The sequence below is a fragment of the Giraffa tippelskirchi genome, chromosome 6 (genome assembly GCF_054371585.1).
Source record: "Giraffa tippelskirchi isolate mGirTip1 chromosome 6, T2T-mGirTip1v1.2.pri, whole genome shotgun sequence".
Classification (NCBI taxonomy): Eukaryota; Metazoa; Chordata; class Mammalia; order Artiodactyla; family Giraffidae; genus Giraffa; species Giraffa tippelskirchi.
In genome coordinates, this window is record NC_137280.1 from 54,149,416 (window position 1) to 54,164,483 (window position 15,068).

Genomic DNA, 15,068 nt, shown 5'->3' on the forward strand with positions numbered 1-15,068 from the left:
AAGAAATTTTTTCCAGAAAAGAATGAAATCTTGTGAGTAATAATACTGTCACACTTTGAAACTCAAAGCTCTGCATTTGCTGTATTTCTAACAAAGAAGAAAATGCCACCTTATTTTGAAATGTTCTGAACTTATCAAAAACAGGCAAAGAAATGGCTTCTCTGATATAAAATGAATTCGATTGACAGGCTTTTTCTAGGGAAGGATTATAGCCCTTCAAAATCGTGTGATTTCCAGTGACATATGCACTTCTATTTCACACCTACTTTTAAAATAAGCTTATGCTCATACTCTCGGGTAGAACAAAAGGGAAAGAAGGAAAAATATGTACGCGTATTTTATTATTAGTTAGATGTTAACATTAAAGCCATATTTGGTTCCTGACTGAAAAACAGCTCCCTGAGGAAAAAAATCAACCAACCACAATGAAACAGAAACAGTGCCCTTTTTACACGGTCCAGGACATAAGCTTTGATGGTCAGCTCCCCTACTTGTGAAAATTTTAGTCACTCAGTCATGTCTGACTCTTTGCGACCCCATTCACTGTAGCCTCCCAGGCTTCTCTGTCCATGGAATTCTCCAGGCAAGAATACTGGAGTGGGTTGCCATTTCCTTCTCCAGGGGATCTTTCCAACCCAGGGATCGTACCTGGTCTCCCAAATTGCAGGCACATTCTTTACCGTCTGAGCCACCAGGGAAGCCCCAGCTCCCCTACTTATCCACCTAATGTCAGAATTGAGAGCAGATGTGCCCAATTATTCCCCACAAGAAAGAACCTCTTAGAACAGTAGTCCCCAACCTTTTTTGGCACCAGGGACCAGTTTTGTGGAAGTCACTTTTTCAACCACTAGGATGGGGAGGATGGTGGTTTCAGGATGATGCAAGCTCGTTACGTGTATTGGGCACTTTTTTTTCTGTAATTATTACATCAGCTCCACCTCAGATCATCAGGCATTAGATCTTGGGGGCTGAGAACCCCTATCTTAGAGAAAGGTAATTAGCAAAAGATAAAGCACTCTCTTCCACTGTCACTGAAATCAGTTCACTTACAGGGTGGAAACACCTTAGCCCCTTTGTCGCTGCTGCTCCCTCTGCCGGAAATGCTTGTCCTCTGATTCTCCCCACTTCATGGTCCTTCTCAGGCTTCACAGAGGAGTCCACCTCCTTGGAGAGGCCTTTCCCCATCCCTTCACCTAAAATAAGCCTGAAACAATGTTTTCTCTCCCAGAACCCCATGCCTGTCTCTACTGCTCTCATCACGTCCGTAATTACTTTGTTATCCCATTGATCCCTTGCATGTTATCACCACCCTCAAGAAATTGTGGTCATCCAGAACCCGCAGGGCCTGGCATACCTGGGCAAGTACTCAGCAATCTTCTGCACTTCACCAAAAGGCTGTAGTCTTTTCCCAAGAAGGGAGATCTCAGATGCTCCATTTAAGATTCTATATATTCCTGTGCCCACACTCAGGCCCTTTGCTGTAGGCAGAACCCACGGGGCAGCGAGTGTTTCTCCAGGAGATGAAACAAACAAAAAAATAATGCCTGGCAAAGGCTTCTCATAAAGTGGTCAGTCAGGGACCAAGAAGGGGGCAATCCCAAGAAGAGGAGGAGAAGGCTTCCCTAGTGGCTCAGTGGTAAAGAATCTGCCTGCCAATACAAGAGATGCGAGTTTGATCCCTGGTCTGGGAAGATCCCACGTGCCAGAGCAACAAAGCCTGTGCCTCACAACTACTGAGCCTGTGCTCAATAGAACTGGGAGCCTCCACTACTGGAGCCTGTGCTCCACAACAAGAGAAGCCACAGCAATGAGAAGACCACACACCACAACCAGAGAGTAGCCCACCCTCTCTGAAGCTAGAGAAAAGCCTGCATAGTAACAAAGACCCCGTGCAGCTACAAACAAAGAAATTTAAAAAAATTTTTAAAGAGAAGGGGAACTTTAACAGAGGTCTGCCGTGCATTCCCACTGCTCCACTGGGAGCCAAAGAGAGCTCCCTGAAGAAGGGGTTCCCTCGGAACCCTGTTTCTCCCTCACAGCCTTGAAGGTTTTAGATTCTCATGAACTTCAGGTCCAAGGAGTAAACTCAAGAGAGTAAACACTTCTTTTAGCTTCTGCAAGGGGGTTTATCATTCCCTCCCCAGCCTATTTGGATATCAATACACAATACATCTGGAGAAGGAAAGGCAACCCTCCTCAGTATCCTTGCCTGGAGAATCCCATGGACAGAGGACAGGCTGTCCCATGGACAGGCTACAGTCCGTGGGGTCACAAAGAGTCGGACATGACTGAGTGACTGAGCACACATGCACATGATACATTAATACGAGGCCTCCTCACTGGAGCCCCCCAGGACTCAGACCTCTGGAATTGGGACTTGCTCTTAGGGGAGTGATCCCATCACCAGCACCCACTAACTGACGATTTCCCCAGGGAAATTTCATTCTATTTCAGATGTTTTGCACTTGGAGTGAAAAAGTCCTTAAAGTAAAAGAGACAAAATTACACCATAAATTCAGTAGGAATGTCTTCCTTTTCCTCCAGAAAGAGGAAAAATTATCCAAGGAAGGGGGTGAAAGAGGAGCCCTTCTAAACACCCTGTCTTCGCATGGAAAAAAACAGGAATACAAAAACTGATAACAGCAGAGCCTGCAACTTGACAAGGGTGTGTAGGAGAGGTGGTGAGCAACGCTGAAATTCCTTCAGGTATTTGCAGAACTTCTGAGCTAAAGTCAAAAGCTAAAATTATCAAGAAAAATACAAAGTATTTTTAACTCCACATAAATTAACAATGTGCCTATTTCGATTCTATTGCTTTTGGGATGACTAGGTCCGTTGCAAATTTTTTTAAGTAACTTGAGATTTCCAACATGAATTTACTATTTCAGGAATTGTGGGGTTTGGGTTTTTCTTTTTTCCACTGCAAGATATCTTTTTATGTCACCAGGGGTATTGTTACCAGCCACTGCCAAAGCTTAGTGGAAGTTTCCTATTTTATATTCTAAATGGCTGGATTATTTTTTCTTAATTATATGTATTATCTGCCATTTGTATGGGCAAGATTTCAAAATACCTTGATAAGAAATAAGGAAAATGTGGTTGCCCCAACCATGAGGAACTCCCATTAGCATGGTTCACAGAAGTTGGCTTTAAAGTCCTGTAAAATATTGCTGGATGGGGTGGGGAGGGTAGTGGGAGGGGGGTTCAGGATGGGGGGCACATATGTATATCTACGGCCGATTCATGTTGATGTATGTAAAAGCCATCACAGTATCGTAAAGTAATTATCCTCCAATTACAATAAATAAATAATTTTTTTAAAAATATTGGTGGCTTTGTACTACAACTCCTTGAAAAGTCTTTTTCCATAGATATATTTTTAAAAAGTAAGGCATAAAAACACAAGCCATTTCAAGAAATTTCCCGTTGCTTTAAGTGAAGAGGAATTGAAAAGAAAAGGAGGAGAGGGTTTCAGGCTGAAAGAACATGCATGGGGGTATAGTGCGGACTGAACTGCATGTCCCCCCCAAAATTCGTATATTGAAGACCTAATTCTTTGGGAGGTAATTGGATATAGATGAGGCCAATGAGGATCTGAAGAATGATAAGATCAGTGTCCTTATAAGAACAAGAGATAGGACTCCCCTGGTGATCCAGTAGTTAAGAGTTCAACTTCCAGTGCAGGGGATGCGGTTTGATCCCTGGGCAGGGAACTGGGAAACCAGGGCTTCCCTAGATGGCAATGCCTGCCAGTGCAGGAAACTCAGGACATTCAGGTTTGATCCCTGGGTCAGTAAGATCCCCTGGAGGAAGAAATGGTAACCCACTCCAGTATTCTTGTCTGGAAAATCCCATGGACAGAGGGGCCTGGGGGGCTACAGTCCCTGGGATCACAAAGAGTCGGACATGACTTAGCACACACTCTTAGGGAACTAAGATCTCACAGGCTAAGAGCAATAAGCCCACATTCCGCAGCTACTGCGACTGAACTCTCTAGAGCCTATGCACCACAATTAGAGAAACCCGGGACCCATAACAAGAGAAAGCCCCTATGTACCACAACAAAGACCCAGCACAGCCAAAAAAAGAGAGAGACCAGAGATCTTTCCCCAGGGCACAAAGAGGTCACAGCATGTAACAAGGTTGTAGCTTTCCATAAACCAGGAGGGGACCTCAGCAAGAACAGAATGTACAGGCACCTTGGTCCAGGGCTTCTCGCCTCCAGAACCGTGAGAACTAAGCATCTATTGTTTCAGCCCGTGGTATTCTGTTACAGCAGCTGGAGCTATAAGACAGGAAGTTTGCTGGGAGAGCAGTAACAGCACTTGAAGGAAATGTTAAACACTCCTCAGAAAGCAACAAATAGCTTCAGCCTTGTCACAGAAACAGAATCATCACAATGAAGATTGTCCAGGATCATGCCACCTGGACCCTTCGTATCTCTTCAGGTTAAGCCAGGAGAGGCTCTGGTGTAAAGGGCTGCCTCACCCCAAGGCTACAGAGGAGCCTGGAGAAAGCAGTCCTCTCCCACAGCTGACTTCAGAGCTGACTTTCATTCTAGATGTTATTGCTGTTTAGTTGATTACTCTTTGACTCTGTGACACCATGGACCATAGCCCACCATGCTCTTCTGTCCATAGGATTACCCAGGCAACAATACTGGAGTGCGGTGCCATTTCCTTCTCCAGGGGATCCTCCGGGCCAGGGATTGAACCCTCATTTCCTGTGTTGGCAGGTGGATTCTTTACCACTGAGCCACCAGGTTCCACAAAGTAAGTGGTTAAAACATCTAGAGTTAAATAGAACTTAACCGTGGAGGAGGGCATGGCAACCCACTGTATCCTTGCCTGGAGAATTCCATGGACAGAGGAACCTGGCAGGCTACAGTTCATGGGTCACAAAGAGTCGGACATGACTAAAGTGACTTAGCATGCACATAGTTTAGACATACAATGTACAGGCACTCTGATAGTTCTAGATCTTAAGTAACCCATGAAAAACCTAAGTAAAATATTTTATTAATGTACCATAAAGGGAAATAAACTTATCCAAATCTCTGTCTAGATTATACCTTAATCTATTGATGATGCCTTATATATGACCCCATGGTCCACTGTGTAGACTTAACAGATAATATATTTGCAGAAAAAGAAAATGGATAACAGTTACCACAGTCAGGAAAGGTAGCATGATTGAGCAGATAGTTACTAGTATCTGTGTGTAAAAATTTATTATATTATAATTCCATTGACTTTAGTCCAAGTTTGGTCTTCTGGTCTCAGTAGCCTCCTTCTATAATTGTTGTTGGTATTGTTTAGTCACTCAGTCATGTCTGACTCTTTGAGACCCCATGGACTGTAGCCTACCTGGCTCTTCTGTCCATGGGATTTCCCAGGCAAGAATACTGGAATTGGTTGCCATTTCTTTCTCCAGGGTCTTCTATAGTTAAATCATCACAAATACTGTGGAGATGCTGACAAAACCTCAGAAATATGCTGTGGCATATTCTAATTAAATAAATCTCTTAAACTAAAAAATATATATATATTAAAAAATGAAATCAAGCTGTCTATTTTATTAAAGCCATATTGAGCTGTTAACATCTTACCACTTTGTTAAGAGGGTTATGACTATACCAGAAAGAGGCTGTATATAAATACTAAGGCTAATGTCATCAGCTTAGCATTATCAAATTTCCCGGACAACTGAGATTAATCTTCTGTTATTTTGTGTCGTGTACAATTTCAAATTATCCAAGATTTTTCTAATATTCTCCTCCTCTCCTAGATGCAATAAGCTTTCCTCTCTTTCATCAAATCTTGAGAAATAGTAGCACTAAGAATGCAAACTTGCCGAACTTCCCTGGAGGTCCAGTGGTTAAGACTGTGCTTCCACTGCATGGGGCACAGGTTCAATCCCTGGTCAGGGAACTAAGATCCCATATGCCCTGCAGCCAAAAAAAAAAAAAAAATGCAAAGTTGTTCAAAGAGCACTGAGGCAAAATGCTTATTCCTGTTCCATTTATTCCACAAACACCTGCTCTGTGTCCTTACCTGTCTGAAGTTTCCAGCATACCTATCAAACAAGAACAGTTTGTGTCTGTCCCTTGTGTTTGAGGTATATAATCCAATAACGAGCATGTTGGCAAAGCAGGCCCCTAAAAAATCATCCAATCTGGTCTTGATGACTATTTCTTCTTCTATTTATAGTGGAATCCAGGGCCAGTTAATACTTCCAAGACCACCATATCACTTCCCTTCCAGAGAATGTACAGTTGCTTCCTACTAACTGGTAGCTCCAGCTGCTGGACTAAGGTTCCTGACTCTCCAGAATTCACGGCCCTCCAGTCTCTACTTCTGCTCTGCCACCTGCATCTCCCTGTACTTCTCCAAATGAATTCTAAACTCCAGCCAGGCCAAGCTTCTTACTGTTTTCCCTGCTTGTGCTTTTTCTCATCGACAATGACCTTACCTCAAATGCTCTTTGGTCCTCCCCACTCCCACACACAGCCCAGCTTGGGGGCCATGGACACCTTGAACTTGAACTCAAGGCCTTGAACTTCAGCTCCCCATTTGGTGCCATGGGAACAAAACCAACTCCAATTTCATTGACCTCATTAAAGGAAACAGCAAAAAGTCCCTGGCCAAAGGAGATCCCACTCCCAAGAAACATCGCCCCCACTTTTCCTCCATTTGCCAAAGCTCTGACCATCCTAGAGACTTCCTGGGTAGCTCAGTGGTAGAGAACCCAGATGCAAGTGCAGGAGACACAGGAGACATGGGTTCAACCCTTGAGTCAGGAAGATCCCCTGGAGGAGGATATGGCAACCACTCCAGTATTCTTGCCTGAAAAACCCCATGGACAAAGGAGCCTGACAGGCTAGTCCGTGGCATCACAAACAGTTGGACACAACTGAGCAACTGAACACACATATCCATCCTAAACTTGGAAAGTAATATGCCTTTAGTAATTGTGCTATGACTTGAGATATAGTGAGAATTCTTCTTATGGAATTGTCTTCAGGAATCTGTTAGAAATCCATTCCTCCTTCCAGTCACAGAAAATCAGATGAACAGATGCTTAGCAAGCCACAAGTATATGTTGTTCATGTAACAGGACATCCAGAGACACCCAGTCCAAGGCTGCAATGGTCATTCTGTGATGCTGGCAGGATCCCACCTCTTCTTACTGTTCTGCCCAAACATCCTTAGGATGTGGTTTTTGACCTCAAGCTACCCTCTTGCTTGTAAACTGTTTGATCCTGCCTCCAGAATTCTGGGGCTGTGGGTGGGGAGGGGGATACACAGGCATGGAGGAAGGCCAAAAGGCCAAAAACTTTCTCCACCCAAGGCTTTGCCTTTAGAACAGAGAAGAGAACCCTTCCAGAGGATGTCCTCTTACACAGCATCAGAGGACGGTATTGCCTGGTCACCTAAGCTGCACGTGAAAGCCAGGAGATTGACTATTTCAGCTTCCCAGCCTCTGTAATAAAGGAAGGCAGGATTCCAGGGTGAATGGATATTGAATGTCAACCTCCTGAAACATCTGTCACATCTTCAAAATGAGTTTATAAACCAAAGTTTACCAAAGAATTAGCCCTAACTCTACCCTCAAAACAAATGTGTTGACTGTGGATATTCAAAGGGATGTGTCTTGGATTCTGCAGCAATTCCTAAAGCAGAAAATGAAAACACTCTTTGGACAATAGCAGCAGCTTTGGAATAATTAGACCGTTTCCCAAAGTCATTGGGCTTCCCTGGTGGCTCAGACAGTAAAGAATCTGCCTGCAATGTGGGAGACATGGGTTCAATCCCTGGGTCAGGAAGATCCCCTGGAGGAGGGCATTGCAACCCACTCTGGTATTCTTGCCCGGAGAATCCGCATGGACAGAGGATTCTAGCGGGCTGCAGCCCATGGGGTCGCAAAGAGTCGGACACGGCTGAGTGACTAAGCACACACGCCCCAACTCATTCATTAGTTTAGAGTGGACAGTGTTCATTCAGGTAGATGGTTTCTCATATGATTGGATTTTAACGAAAGTCACCGTGTCACTGTTAAGGGGTATGCTTGCCCTTTAATTCCCAAAGGATGTCACATGTACACGTGTTCTCCCAGAAAGATAGGTGGCTCTTGGAGGTGGCCTGTGTTTTGTGCCTTCTCTCTACCTCAGTTGAGCCCAGCCAAGAGTAGAGTGCACAGCGAAGGGGGCAGCAGAGGATTCCATCACCAGATGATTGGATGGCACCAAGTGGCTGGATGGCATCACCATGTCAGTGGACATGAACTGAAGCAAACTCTGCGAGACAGTGAAGAACAGGGGGAGGCCTGGTGTGCTGCAGTCCATGGGGTCGCATATAGTTGGACATGATTTAGCAACTGAACAACGACAACAAAGTGCATGACAAAATACACAAAGCTGGGAATTCCCTGGTGGTCCAGTGGTTAGGACTCTGCACTTCCACTGCAGAGGGTGCAGGCTCAGTCCCAAGTCAGGGAACTAAGATTCTGAAAGCCATGTGGTATATCCAGATAAAAAATAAATACAAAAATAAAATACACTGAAGTGAATGATGCAGCAAACAGAAGGTGAACAGTGTTACTTTATAAAAGAGACTTTTAGGGCACGGTGACTGGCAGCTGCAAATTTGTGCTGGGCACATTGGAGCACTATAATGTTATCACTGCACTTCACTGACTCCTTCTATGTGATAAGCACACAATAAATCTTTGCTAAGTTGGGTACAGGCCATTTATCTGCCATGGGATAGACAGGTTGACCCCTTTTCTATGAATCTGAGTTGGAGACTACTGTATTCGACCTTCTGACACGTTTTTAAGATTTCTTTTATATGGGCCATTTTTTTAAGTCTTTATTGAATTTGTTACAATATTGCTTCTGTTTTATGATTTGGCATTTTGGTCACGAGGCATGTAAGATCTCAACTTCCCGACCAGGGATCAAACCTGCACCCTCTGCATTGGAAGGCAAAGTTCCAACCACTGGACCATCAGGGAAGTCCCCCTGACCTTTCTTATTCTGTAACTATTTGGTCATCAATTTCTTCCATGAACACATGAGAGAAGGTATGTAAGTAGAAAGTGCAGAAGGATCATACCACTCCAGGGAGCATCGTTCACATGGTAACCAATGGAGCCGAGCAGTGTACACCAAGTGCTGCACTACGTGACAGCCCACTGGGGATCCTCCAAAGTCACAGCTTCTGCAGACACTGTCCTTGTAGAATAAATGGTTGTTGAGAGTAGACCATAATTCCAAGGACTCTGTTGGGATCACTAATTAAATCTGTCTCACATGCCATATGGTGCTTCCCTGGTGGCTCAGTGGTAAAGAATCTGCCTGCCAATGCAGGAGACTCGAGTTCAATCTCTGGGTCAGGAGGACCCCCTGGAGAAGGAAACAGCAACCCACTCTAGTATACTTGCCTGGAGAATCCCAAGGACAGAGGAGCCTGATGGGCTACAGTCCATGGATATGAAGAGTCAGACACAACTTAGCAACTAAAACAAGACATACCACATGAAAAGCAAGTGTTCTTTTGATGACATGGTTAGTATATAAAGCAGGTAAAATTTGACCTTTCTCACTGTGACATCCAGGATCCTGGGCAGGCCAGACAACAGAGCCCAAGGTGATGCCCTGTGATTCAGAGGATGGACTTCAAGTGTGGTTTTGGATTTCACTCAGGGTCTCAGGAAAGTTCAATGACAAGGGAAACCTCAACCCATCCCTAGGTAATTCTGACACACCACCAAAGACCTAGTTTCAGAGAAGCTGAACCTAGCGCCAAGAAGCTTTGGGGAGTCAACTGCAAAATGCTCAGGGTCCTTGCAAGCAAATCCATGTCACAACAGAAAGGTGAAACTGGCCACGTTGAAACTACTCAGACTACAGAAACCCACAAATGCTTCAGATCAGGTCTGTGTTTTAGAGCTGGTTGATCACCACTGTCGAACATACCACTGATCACATATGAAATAGGAAAAAGGCTACAACCTCCAAGGTAGGTAACCAGACCCCACACAGTTCACCATCAGGAAGCCAAGGGTCTCCCAGGATGGCTGTAGAGGAAGTCACCAAGCTCTAGGAAAGAGGTTCAGGTAACAAGTAAGTATGGAGTGTTGACAGCTGTTCTACCCAGTGGTACAGCCCATGGGGATAAAATAGAAGGCTAAAGCCAATCCTCTGACATTGGAAGAGCTCCCGACTGACCCTCCAATCCTAATAATATCAATAACAGTAGAAACTCAATCATCGCGGTGTGTCAGCTGCCCACACCTCACCTATGACATTGGTCTTATTCACCTCATTTTGTAGATGAAGAGACAGAGGCTCAAAGTGGTGGAGCATCCCTCTGCAGCCAAAAGTGGGGAAAGCCAAGACCAGCCCCCAGCAGGCAGACCCCCAGTGACAACACCCACAAAACAAGAGCATGATGGAGTGAGGGCCAGCAGTGGGTAGAGACATCCACACCAGGGCCACCAGCCTGGCAGATCACTGAGGACAGACAGGCTAGGACTCCGGGGAAGGGTGAGAGACATGGGTGGAGGAGAGGGCAGCAATGGCAGCAGAAGAGAGTCCAGAGCTGGTATGTACCTAGAGTATCCCAGGCCTGTGATCCGGGGTTGGCCAGAGCAAAAAGTGTCTGTAACTCAATGACATCACAAAGGTGATGCCTTCTGAGGCATGCATTGAACCTATCTCATGCACATCCCATCATTGTTCAGTCACTAAATTATGTCTGACTCTTTGAGACCCCATGGACTGCAGAATGCCAGGCTTCCCTGTCCTCCACTATCTCCTGGAGCTTGCTCAAACTCATGTCCATCGAGTCAGTGATGCCATCCAACCATCTCATATTCTGTCCTCCCCTTCTTCTCTTGCCTTCAATCTTTCCCAGAATCAGGGTCTTTTTCAATGAGTCGGCTCTTCCCATCAGCTGGCCAAAGTATTGGAGCTTCAGCTTCAGCATGAGTCCTTCCAAAGAATATTCAGCATTGATTTCCTTTAGGATTGACTGATTTGATCTGCTTACAGTCCAAGGAACTCTCAAGTCTTCTCCAGCACCACAGTTCTAAAGCCCATCATATCACTGAAGAATTTATTCTTCCTCAGAAACTCTAAGCCATTCCTCCAAGTCCTCATTCCCCACCATGAACATTAAACTAGACTTCTGTTTTCTCACTGTGCCAAACACATTTTATTGGGCTAATTACTCCATCTCTGATGGTGGCAATTACACTTTGGATCCATGTCATGGTTTAACAGAGGCTGACGGTGCTGGGACTGTAAACTCGAGGCTGCAGTATTGAACAACAGATTAAGTACTAATAAATGGTTTTGTCTCTTCAGTGACTCTGCTGACATCTCATTATCAATGATGATCCTACCTGCTGAGATTCTGAGGGTTGTTTCCTTAGCACTATCGAGTGTTTGCTACCTGGGCTCCATCACGGCAAAGTCTACTACATGAAACTATCTGTAAGCCAAGTTATGTCCTTTGAGAGTACACAGAAAAGCTTTATTGATGTAGTCACTAAGGTGGCTAGCATGCTGCACCCGATGCCCAATGCTAACAAGGGGTACCCCCTGAGTCTGTAGGGCTCAATGGACCAGAGAGAAGGTAGTTGTGAGCCTGTGAGGGGTGGGGGAAGGTGGACAGGAGGGGTTTTCTCAGGCTGCCTTCCTTCGTCTGAGAACAGGGGATTTGGAGAATTATTCAATGAGCTCATTTTTGGAAGTGTTTCTGGACTCAGCTCCACTGAGATGCTGAATTAGGACACAGTATTCCCAGGTTTTGACTTATTAAAGGAGTCACAGGTTAATATGATTGAAGATACTGACCAAAATGGAAGTTCAAGAGTTCTCATTTGAGCATTTTTTAATAATAATGAACACTTAGAAACAGTATTCATGGCCAAAAATAAAGTAATAATCTATTTTATCACAGCAAGTCTTGAAAGATGTCATAATGTGTTAGATGTGAAAAGCAAAATCAAAACTTTATTTTTCCGAATTTTAAAAGTAATTTAAATGTGCATGTTTCTATGTATATCTGTTCACATGTGTGTATATACAATATTATGTATTAATAAAATATATGAATAGTGTAACGTACTTGTAAAGACAAATTTTTATATTATGTTTCACATTAGAAGAGTATATGCAAAATGTTGCTGAAGTTATTTCTGAGTTGTGGGTTTACAAAGGATTTTTCTTTTATTCTTCATATTTTTCACATTTTTAAGTCTCTATAATAAGCATGTATAATTTTATAGTGAAACAGTTAAGAAGCCTCCGGTTAATATGATAATCAGAAACACACTGTATCAAGACATGAATATCTCTTAACTTTTCACTCATTGCTCCTCTAACCAGCTGACTGTGCCTCTTGCACACATTAGTGATCATGGAAGCAGGTCTACCAGTGCAGACCAATATGTGGTCATCCCAGGGCACAAAATCCAAGGCTCCCACGTGCACAGGTGCCCACGTGCTGTGCCCTGTATCACCCAGGGCTGTGGTAGAGACAGAGGTATATGACCGGCTGGGGAGAAGCTGAAATGTCTTTGAATATAAGAACGAAAATGTGTTTGCCCTTTGCTAGGGAATGGGAACTCTTTCATCTCCAAAACACAGAGCAAAGATAGAAAATGCCTGCAGAGAAACACCAGCAACAGAGCCAAGAGTTCCTACAAAACATGGAAATAGGCACAGACATCACTGGGTCTTTCCATGTGACTCTTCCTTCAGCTAAGAAGGAAAATTATGTTCTAGGTTTCCCTGGGGGCTTCCCTGGTGGCTCATCGGTAAAGAATTTGCCTGCAATGCAGGAAGATGTGAGTTCAATCCCTGGGTCGGGAAGATCCCCTGGAGGAGGGCATGGCAACTCACTCTAGTATTCTTGCTTGGAGAATCCCATGGACAGAGGAGCCAGGCAGGCTACCGTCTATGGGGGGTCACAAACTTAGCAGCTAAACAAACAAAAAATGCCATCAGAATTTTTTAATATTAAGTAATGTGTATTGTCAAAAATAGTCTATAGTCAAAATAATCTTTAAATGGTAAAATGCATCTTCCATATTTAAATTTTTGTGGCAGGGACATTTCATCCACTGGAGGAGGGCAGGCCACTGCAGCATCTAATCAAGACACCAGTGCTGCCCAATTTTCACCCATCAGTCCCCTCCAGCGCGGCTGCTGATCCCTGGGAATGGTTCACTGGCAAAATGTTCTGAGTGCCGGCACTGCTTCTTCTAGAAGCGTTTAAAGCTTTGTTTACAAGCATCTGTATCTGAATCACCAGTGGGCCTTTAAAAAAGCTAAGTTTCTGGGCTACAGCTGGTCCTACTGAACCAGTCCTCGGTCCCTCCTGGGTCCCCACCCTGAGGTCTACCTCTTACCTGCTTCTCAGGTGAACCACATGCATGTTCCAGGTTGAGAAACTGCCTGGCTGCCTTAAATGTTGTCAGATTTTGCCTCAGGAGAAATTCTTCCTCAACTTACTGACTCTCCTTTTCTTTCTCCTGTCCCTTCTCCCAGAAAACAAGTTTTTGCACATTAAGAGCCTTGTCTCTTCATGTAGTTTAAACCTCGGATGACGTATTTCATTGGGTCAGAGCAGTTTTCTCACCCTGTCAATTAAAGTGGAGCCTTTGAAAATGTGCTTAAACTGAGACTGTCAAAATGAAGCCTGTCACGGAGTCACCTTGAGTCCCTTTGGGGACGTGAAAGGTGGGTTGGCTGGGAGCAGAGGGCACGATGAGGGAGAGAGCTGAATACCAAGGCACAGAGGAGACCAGGAGGGCATACGGCAGGCTGCTCCAGGAAATCACAGACTTAACAAGCAGATGCTTGTTAAGCTCCTGCTCACCAGAGGCGTGGTGACCTTTCAAAGATGAGCCACAGCCCAGAAGAGGAGAGGGAGCGAGGAAGGACTAGTGGAGCCAAGACTAAGCGAGATGGCTGCAGCATCACAGGCTCCTACCCCCAGAGGCTCACTGCCAGCCCTGTTGTCTGTGCAGACACCACATCAGCCACACCCCAGCAGGGACGGTGGAACCTCTGATGAGGAGAAGGTCCATGCAGAAGCTCTGCTCACCATCAGTCCCCTGGGCTTTTCCGGAATTCTGATCTCTTAAATGGTTCATGTTTCAAATCCTCAAAAGAATTCCAAACTACCCATATCCGCTTCATTTACTAAATCCCTAGAGTTAGATTCTTTTTTTTTTTTTTAATAAATTTATTTATTTTAGTTGGGGGCTAATTACTTTACAATATTGTAATAGTTTTTGCCATACATTGACATGAATCAGCCATGGGTTTACATGTGTTCCCCTTCCTGGACCCCCCACCCACCTCCCTCCCCATCCCATCCCTCTGGGTCATCCCATTGCCCAGGCCCTGAGCCCTTGTCTCATGCATCGAACATGGAATGGTGTTCTGTTAGAGTTAGATTCTTAGCAATGAGATGCCTGGAAATAATGAGACCTTGTGGGTACATCCCATATAAGACTGATATTAAACAATCTTGAATTGATACATAAAAAAGCATAGACTTATAATGTGAGGATTTTTTTTAATTACCTTATAATTTGCATGGCTGGTTTCACAAATAAGTTTGGATACTTTATCAAAGTTGCCAGAAAGGCCGACTGATAACAGAGCATCCAATTGTAGGGCTGATTGGTTCCATCTCAGATATTAACTCCACTTGGGGAAGACAGTGAATAACCAAAATTAGGTTAAGAGGGAAAATAAATACAGCCATAAACCAAGCACTTTCACATGAGCAATAAATACATCATGTGATTATGAAGTTGCTAAAAACAATAAGGAAGCGACAAAGCCTATAGTCCAAACCGGTGCAGTTTTGATAGTGAGAAAGGGTCCTATTAATGGCTATGTCAAAACACCCTAAACTGAGCTGTCCTTACAAATCTAACAATAAAGTGGGTAGAAAGTGGAGGATGTCACATCAAAATAAGCGTGTATAACTGAGAAGAAGCTATGGAAAAGGAAAGAGATCCCATGACAGGAAACAGCATGA

At 44.3% G+C, this 15,068-nt stretch overlaps 2 long non-coding RNA genes across 2 annotated transcripts in view; one reads left to right on the forward strand and one right to left on the reverse strand.

Moving 5' to 3' along the window:
• The window catches only part of LOC145511552 (uncharacterized), a 21,939-nt gene extending 17,187 nt beyond the window's left edge, over positions 1-4,752 (reverse strand). Inside the window, exon 1 of the long non-coding RNA XR_014057940.1 lies at positions 1,355-4,752. This is a non-coding gene — a long non-coding RNA (uncharacterized LOC145511552). The remainder of the gene's footprint in view (positions 1-1,354) is intronic.
• Positions 4,452-11,200, forward strand: LOC145511553 (uncharacterized). The gene is made up of 2 exons (XR_014057941.1): positions 4,452-4,772; positions 6,210-11,200. It is a non-coding gene; the product is annotated as an uncharacterized LOC145511553 (long non-coding RNA).
• The last annotated feature ends 3,868 nt before the right edge of the window (positions 11,201-15,068 follow it).